The sequence below is a fragment of the Marmota monax genome, unplaced genomic scaffold (assembly GCF_021218885.2).
Source record: "Marmota monax isolate L192 unplaced genomic scaffold, Marmota_monax_Labrador192_F-V1.1 WCK01_AAM20220418_F8-fsc00563, whole genome shotgun sequence".
In the NCBI taxonomy this organism is placed as follows: Eukaryota; Metazoa; Chordata; class Mammalia; order Rodentia; family Sciuridae; genus Marmota; species Marmota monax.
Window position 1 is genome coordinate 134,870 of NW_026692185.1, and position 8,094 is coordinate 142,963.

Consider the following 8,094-nt stretch of genomic DNA (forward strand, 5'->3'; position numbering starts at 1 on the left):
ATGTTAATTTGCTATGATTTATAGATTCTGTATCAAGTATAATTCTTCTTAATTTCTTTCTCTTACAAAAACTTAGCTTGCAGAATATCACATGAAGTAAACTTTAAAAAGCTAGTAGAATCTTGTGATTTAAAGAAAAATAGAATAGAAATCTAACTGAGAGCCTTCGTAATACTGAAACTACTCTTTACTCCCTTATTAGTTAGCCAACAATTAGATAGCTAATGGTTAGTTAATAAACTATACTTGAGGACCCACTGAAAATCCTAGACAAAGTATCTGTGACTTGGCATTTGTAGTCCAAAAAGATTAAGAAAACAAGAGGGCACAAACTCTTGATTTATTCTATGAATGCATAAAAAGAAAGTATTCTATTCACCTGAAAAAGTTTTGCCTATTGGTCAGTAGACTTAGCCCTTGAAATCGATATATTAAGATACAAGTAAAGAAATCAAAGTGAAAGGAAACCCATGTAGAATGGGAAAGTAAGAACACTGGAATTTTAGTAATAAATCTGCCCCTGTGCATATCTAGTACCTAGAAATATGCAACCAGTGTATTTAATTTATCTGTATTCATTATTTATCACATGTCAAATTATGTAATCTTTCATATACACAAGTTTTGTGTATATGAAATATTACCTAATTTTGTGACATATGAAGACTATTATTTCATATTATCTTCACATTAGCAGAGAAGATATTTGTTGTCTCTCAAAAAATAAACAACAGAAGCAACTGAGAATACTGTAGTTCATCCTTGTCCAAGGTCACACCTGCTCATGTGGAGTTAGAACCAGTCACAGATCTGCAGTTTGGTGCTGTCCACTCTGATTTCAGAGTAGTGGCTCCTGTTCACTCTCTCCTATTTTAATTTTAGAATTCTGGCAGGATGGAAAGAGTATAAAGAAAATAAACCACTGCTTCCTCTACTATACACTTTATCTTGTAAGAATTTATGGTATGTGGTGCTTGAGAACTTGCATTCCTTGCAATTCTTGCAGCATCTCTAGGGATGTATACCATGCTATTTTCTTCTTTGCCACACTGTAAATCAGCTTTACAAATAGCCACTCTTACAGGAAAGAGCCCTTCAAATTGAACAGTCTAGTGTACTTTCCAATTTTGTATATGGCTTGGTAAGCGCCACCTCTTAAATATTCCACATTTTTATCACTGTCATCTTGAACCACCATTAATATTAACCAATAAGTAGTAGTTGAGTTAACAGACTCAAAACTCTTTGGCCACAGAAATGATGCTGTTGCAACAGAACTTTGTTATGAAGGATGCATGTAGTTAAATAATACTTTTTGGATACCTAAATAGCTACTCCATGAGGTTGAGGTAGAAAATCTTCACCAGAAGAAGGGGGGAAAAAGGTAAAATGGATGCTGTATAGTAAGATGTTGCTGATAAACGTTGGTGAAAGCAGATGAGGCAGAAATTGGGTATTTGGAGCTTTCTCAAGAAAAGTGTTGAGCTAATCCAACTGAGTATAAAGTAGAGCTGCAAGCTCAGGGTGAGGTTCTGCAGTGGGCACTGACCGTGAACATGTTTATAATTTTCAACAAGAACTAGCTACTTTTGCCCATGACTTTGAAAGTCTCTGGTGGGTGAGAATCAGCATGAGCCATTGAGGGAGCAACAAACTAGCCAGAGGCACCTCAATTCCTGCAGTTGGCCTAAATCATAATCCTAAGAAGGGACTAAACAAGTGGCTTAATCTGAAAGACTTGATCTGGCACCATGTCAAGTAGGTCAGACAGGTGAGGCAGAGGCAGGCATAGCAAGAGCTGCATGAACTTGAGACTTATGGGAGTAAATGACTTGCCTCAGTTCTTTTTGGATAAGGGAAGCTCTGTTCTTTGTGTTTCCTGCTCCCCCATGGGGTGGAATTCACAGCTCTCAAAATTTCAAGAAAGTCTAGAAAAGCCCTGTTTCCTGGAAATAATACCATATCCTTAATTCCTCAGGTAAAGGCTTTGTGTTCTGAATAAAAATTTCTTACTAATTTTTGTCCTGACTGGTAAAGCCATTCTCTGGTGCTAGGAAAAGGGAAATTTGTACTAAGAAAAGGGGAATCATAAAGACAGATGTCCAATTGTCCTCAAACAGCACAGTCCTCAGAGAGGACCCATAATATCTGCAGTTCTCCTTATTGTGCCCTTGATTCTGTCAGCTCCCTTCCTTAAAAAATATGTGGGGGACAATGATAATATGGGTTCCCCAGAGTATATCCATCCCCTCTGCAACCTGACTGTGGGTTGACAATTTGTGTAACACTAACTCTGAATATGTGGAGCTGACAGTTGTCAATTTAATATTTATACAAAGTTTACTCCGTATGCAAAATCAGTCAGGCTCAAGTGTCATCAGTGGACACTGGTTTTACAGTGCTTTAAATGACATCTGGTATGACTGAATCTTATCTTGGCATAGAACTATGGTAGTTTAAGAGGCTGCTGGGACTTTTAATGCATTGTAATTTAGTATCTTACATAACATAACTTTATTATTATCCTTCTGGAAAATCATGGGACTTTAAACACTATTCTTACTTTTCTCTCCAATCTAGTTCTAGTCACAAATTCTCACAAAAAGTAGAATTTTCATTGTCTCATAAATTTGGTACAATTCAAATAGAGCTTCATCAATTGGAATAGGCCCCAAAGTTCCTTTAAAGGTCATTTGATGACCAAATTTTCTCTTTTCTATGTTTACAAAGTAGGCAATAACCTTATGCTATCATTATTCCAAAAATTGCACAAGCTGAAAATAAGTACATAATTAAAAATTATATACATGTATTTAAAAACATTTGGATACATTAAACCAACGTCTCTGTATATTATTATCATAACATTTCCCAATGGTATGAAAATGTCTGAAAAACAAAAATTTATTCAATGGGTAACTGCTGGACAATTTCTGAGAAGGGAAATAAATAGAACAAAGAAGAATTAATAGAGAATTTTAAAAAACGAAAGAAAATTCTCTTTCACTACATCAGACACCTTCATCATCCTGCATACTTTCTCCTATGACTCTTGGAAAGTTTATATATATATATGAGTGAGAGAGAATTTTTTAATATTTATTTTTTAGTTTTTGGTGGACACAACATCTTTATTTTATTTTTTGGGGTGCTGAGGATCGAACCCAGCACCCCCCACATGCCAGGCGAGCACACTACCGCTTGAGCCACATCCCTGCCCAAATTTTATATATATATATATATATATATATATATATATATATATATATATATATATAATCAGGAAATTTTATTTGAATATTCTAAAGCAGTAGTGCTTTAGATATTACTTATGTGTCCCAGTCAGTATCAACAAAATTAAATATTTCTGAATTACAATTTTAGCTCCTGTAGGAGTTTCAGACAAGAAACAGAAGAAAACAACCCCACTTCCAAAAGAAGTATGACACACACATTTTGAAGAAACCCCAATGTTTCATGCAATGGTAGGCAAGATGTAAAAAGCCACCTAAATTCACACATGTCTACACCAATCATCATCAGAAAAAAAAAAATACTCCATAGTCCCTCTGTACATCCAAATGCATGTGGGAATCTATACCTACATTACATTACTTAATGTTATATACATTTATTACCCACTTCCCTTGCTTTTAATATCTTATGTAAAGCCTTCATTCAAACTCAAAAAGGTATAAGACTAACCTGGGTCAGGGGAAGATAATCACTTTAGATGTTCAATTAAAATGTAGCTTATCTAAATCTCAAAATGTTTAATAAAAACAAATTATCTTCTCCATTTAACACTTGACTTCTAACTGTACAGTAAATTACATTGTAGAGAGTACACCTCTATCTTCAGACTGTATCTTCTTTTCTTAGAATTAAGATGTAACTGGACAATTTTAAGATGAATAAATGGGAAGTTGGTCCCACTAAGATGACAGTAGATATATTAAATGCAGAAGTTAATATTTTTAATTCTCTCTTTAAGTATGGATGCAGTTGAATTGGAGGGGAAAAAACCTATAACAGTTCAAAAAGAACCCAGATTCAATATATAAAAATGTCTCACAATAGGTCAACGAAGACAGTAAAAATAAGAGGAAAAAAGTAATCTTTCTGGAATGTCATTTTTCAACAACGGAGAAACACTAAGTGCCAGGAAGATTTCTACTCATGTAATTTTAGCATCCAAGTTTCCCTCTGTTTATTTTATTGGAACAAATGAGTTAAATAAATTATCTTCCTCTTCACTGAAGAGAGATGGTCTATTTCATCTTTCATGAGCTGTTTTGGGGAAGATTAGCCATGTACTGTAGTAATGCCTACTGCATAAAATCCAAGCATTTGCTGTGAACAGGTGGAAAAAGCAGTCAGTAGAAACATAGGATCACCGGAAATAGATGTTCTTTTAAGCCATCCATGAAAGAGACCCACAAAGTACCCAGTATTAAGCCCAGATCTCTTCTTGTGATTTTTTGCTGTGCAAATTCCACCCCTATGAAAGAGAAATTGATCCAAAGTTCCAGGTTTTCTTGCATCTCTAGTCAATTTTCACATTAATATAGATTTTTTTGGACTAAGGCCCTTGTTCCCATTATGTAATTGCTCCACACATTATCACCAAGGCTGTTCTATAAACCACCATATATCCAAAATAAAATGATGTTTGAAATAAGCAATACATATTCATTTCAAAAAAAATATTAGTAAAAGGAATACATGTAAACATAGATTGAAGTTTATTCAGCAGAGAGAAAACTTGCCCATTACCATGTATAATCCTCTGCATTTAACAAGAAGTATGTGCACACAATGCAACACTGATGGTCACAATGCAAAGTTGACCAGCACCAGCATCATGAAGCCATAGACATAATAGACCTCATATGCCCAGAAAGACGTGAAGATGAAATACATTTCAATAAAGATAGAGCTAAAAGGTAAAATTCCTCCCAGGCAAACAATAACTGCAGGCTCCAAAAAATATTTTTTCTCTGGTATAGGACGAGGTACAGCATTGACAGATGAAGGAAGTTGGGCTGACCTGACAAATTTCAGCCAAGTGTTATACCAATAAGATTTAGATGAAGAATAACCAAAAAACAGATGCAAAAGCAGCCACCATTGTTCCAAAAGGAATAGCTCTTGAAGCATGGTAAGAAGTGGCTATAAAATTGATGAAGAAGGCCTGCAACATACCACTGCTGGGATAACGAATGCCCCAGTGAACATCTGTTTTATCCATCTCCTCTCTCCTTGTCTAGCATAGAGACTTCCTCCAAAATAACCATACCCTGGAGATGTAGCAGCATAGAAAAATATATAAACCTTCTATCAGTGAAACAATAATAACAATGAGAGACACAGCAAATATCTGACATCCAGAACCAATGAGAGAGGAAAATATTGGCGGGTGACTTGATGGTCTAAATACAACTACATGCACCTGCTTCCATCCATATTCAACTCCTAAGTCTCTATCCATGTCATCCATTTCTTCTTCTTTACTGTACTGGGCATAATCTTTCCTTAAGTGTGCATTAAAATCATTGAAACTAAGTCTACCAAGAAGGAGTTAAAACTGAAAACCAGTGAATACTCTGTTGAAAAAAGGACAGATCAAGATATTTGTGAAATCGATCTTCAAATTTTACATCTGACTTTTTCAATTTTACTGAATATGACATCTGTATTTTGGTATTGGGAACCAGTTTCACCTTTCCTTCAACAATTCGATTTCCACTAAAACCTATTTCAAGCTGTTTGTAGGTCCAAAGATAACAATCTTCTCCATTTCCATCTGCTTCACCAAAAATACCCCACATTGGTAAGTCATCTATGTACATCTGGTACCAGTAGTGATTTTTGATAGCATAAACAAAGGCATCTCTCTTTTCTTTATCAAAATCATTTTCACAGTAAGTGGTTGGCATCACATCATCTTTAAATTTAATATCCAGACCACTAAACTCCAAATCAACTCCTTGAAGTGCTTGTCCCAGAGTTACTTTTTTTTGACCCCACACAAATTAGAAGTTAAAAGTACTTATATGTTTCATGGTGATTTTGGAAGGGCCCAACAGTATTCATCTATAAAACAACTTCTTCTTTATCTTGAAACTGACTTTCCTGCCTTGCGCCAGTCCATCTTTGTGAAAACCATCTGTACTAAGTGAAAACCACTCCTAGAGTCCTTAACATCCATGCTTTTATGTGAAAATGCAATTAAACCGCCTATCAACTTTAGACCAAATGCAAGAATGCAAGAGATTGTTCCAGGGACAGCCATTCGATTGGGAAACTTGAGACTTTAGGGTCAGAGGTAGCCCAAGGTATAGACCATCTGGATGGAGCCTCTGCTGGGAATCGGTGTTCCTGCTCATCTGCCTGGGCCCTGTGCAGCAGCAGCAGTGACATCGCTGTGGCTGTTGACACACCAGGAGCACCCTGCAGTAGCCTCATCCTGGGTGCTCGCTCTGGACCGGCCCATCAACTGCTCCTCTGCCACCGCCATTTCTGCCAAGGCCATTTAGCATCCACAGAGAGCAGGCACACTCATGGACCTGGGCCCAGCAGCTGCCTATGTGGCATCTACTGCCGCAGTCTGGCTGGGCACAAAATCATGAGCCACTCACAGCCTTGTAGATTCAAACAGCAATTCTTTATTCCCGAACTCTCACCGGCACTCTACATGCACATTCTGGGGAAAATCCTCTGGCACTCTACACGCATGTTCTGGGAAAATCCAACAGCACTTTACACGCACATTCTGGGAAAATCCACACCCTCCACGGGGCTCTGCATACCAAAAAACTCTCTGAATCCCGCGAGAACTCAATGGGAACTCAAGGAGAGGGCACCTGAGGCAGCAGGATACGCCCTATTCCCAGCAGGATCCACCTTAAACCTGGAACCGCCCTATTCCCAGCAGGATCCACACCCTAAACCTGGAACCGCCCTAAACCCGGATCCGCCCTGGTCCTTGAGCAGGGTCACCTTTCTCAAACATTCATGCAATGTCACTGCAAATGACCTGGGTCCAAGGCATGCCCATTTCCGCAATGGAGAGTCCTCCCTCTAAGCAACATGGGGTAGGCTGACAAGGAAATTGCCATGCATCATTCCTACTTGGCTATGGCTCTCAGCATCTCCCCCCTTCTGATTAATTAAACAACAAGCAATGTGGCTTAGGGACCGTGCCTGTTAGGTTGTCCAATTCAACATATGGTTTTTACCCATCATCGGATAAACTGACCTCTAGGCGTCAGCCTCCTGTCTTAGGTTGATACCACTGCAATTAGATCATACCCGTCACTGACTACCAGACCAGCATACAGCCATACTTGTGGAATAGGCCTTTGCACCAGTGGGGGGGGGCAAGGTTGTTTGCCTCACCTCTGTTGGCCCCCAAATTTGGCCTTGGTGCTAGTGGGGGGGTGAGGTTCTTGCCTCACCTGTGTTGGCCCCCAAATTTTAGACCATCACTAGCAGAAGGGAGGAGGATACAGAAATGCCACGACACCAAGCCAATTGAGGGCTCCTTTGGAAAAATTGAATCACTGGTGACACAATCAGCAAAGATATGCCAGCACTACCACAATTCGCTGCACCAACAGATAGTTCACAATGCATACAAGTGATACATAGTCCAGGCAAGTTCTGCAAGCAGTTCAAAGCGGAGGAATCTATTAATATGTCCATCTCCTCCCAAAGTAAATCGACTCCTTGATTGAGCATTACTTGTTGAATTATATTCATTGATGCATCAGTTTATACAGTTTACTGTGATAGCTATCATAGAAGCTGTAGTTTGGTTTTATGTTTGTCTTCACCAGCACTGGGATGAAGATAGGAATTCTGACAATGATGCTAAAGAGACATTATCCTGAACAAAATTATTAAATATAATGAAAAGGAAAGGTGAAAGTAAACAAACAGATCTGTTAGCCTCATTTAAAAACAATCCTTAACAGCTGTTTACCTAATTTAGACCATTTAAATCACGTGAATTAAAAAAAAAAAAACAAACAAACAAAAAAAAAACTTGGATCCATTTTTTCATGAGTGCTCCTCATATATGATATATGG

The 8,094-nt window shown here is 37.8% G+C and overlaps 1 pseudogene; it reads right to left on the reverse strand.

The window, feature by feature from the left end:
- Positions 1–4,600: 4,600 nt before the first annotated feature.
- On the reverse strand, positions 4,601–6,468 carry LOC124077526 (transmembrane 9 superfamily member 3-like; annotated as a pseudogene).
- Between the last annotated feature and the right edge of the window lie 1,626 nt (positions 6,469–8,094).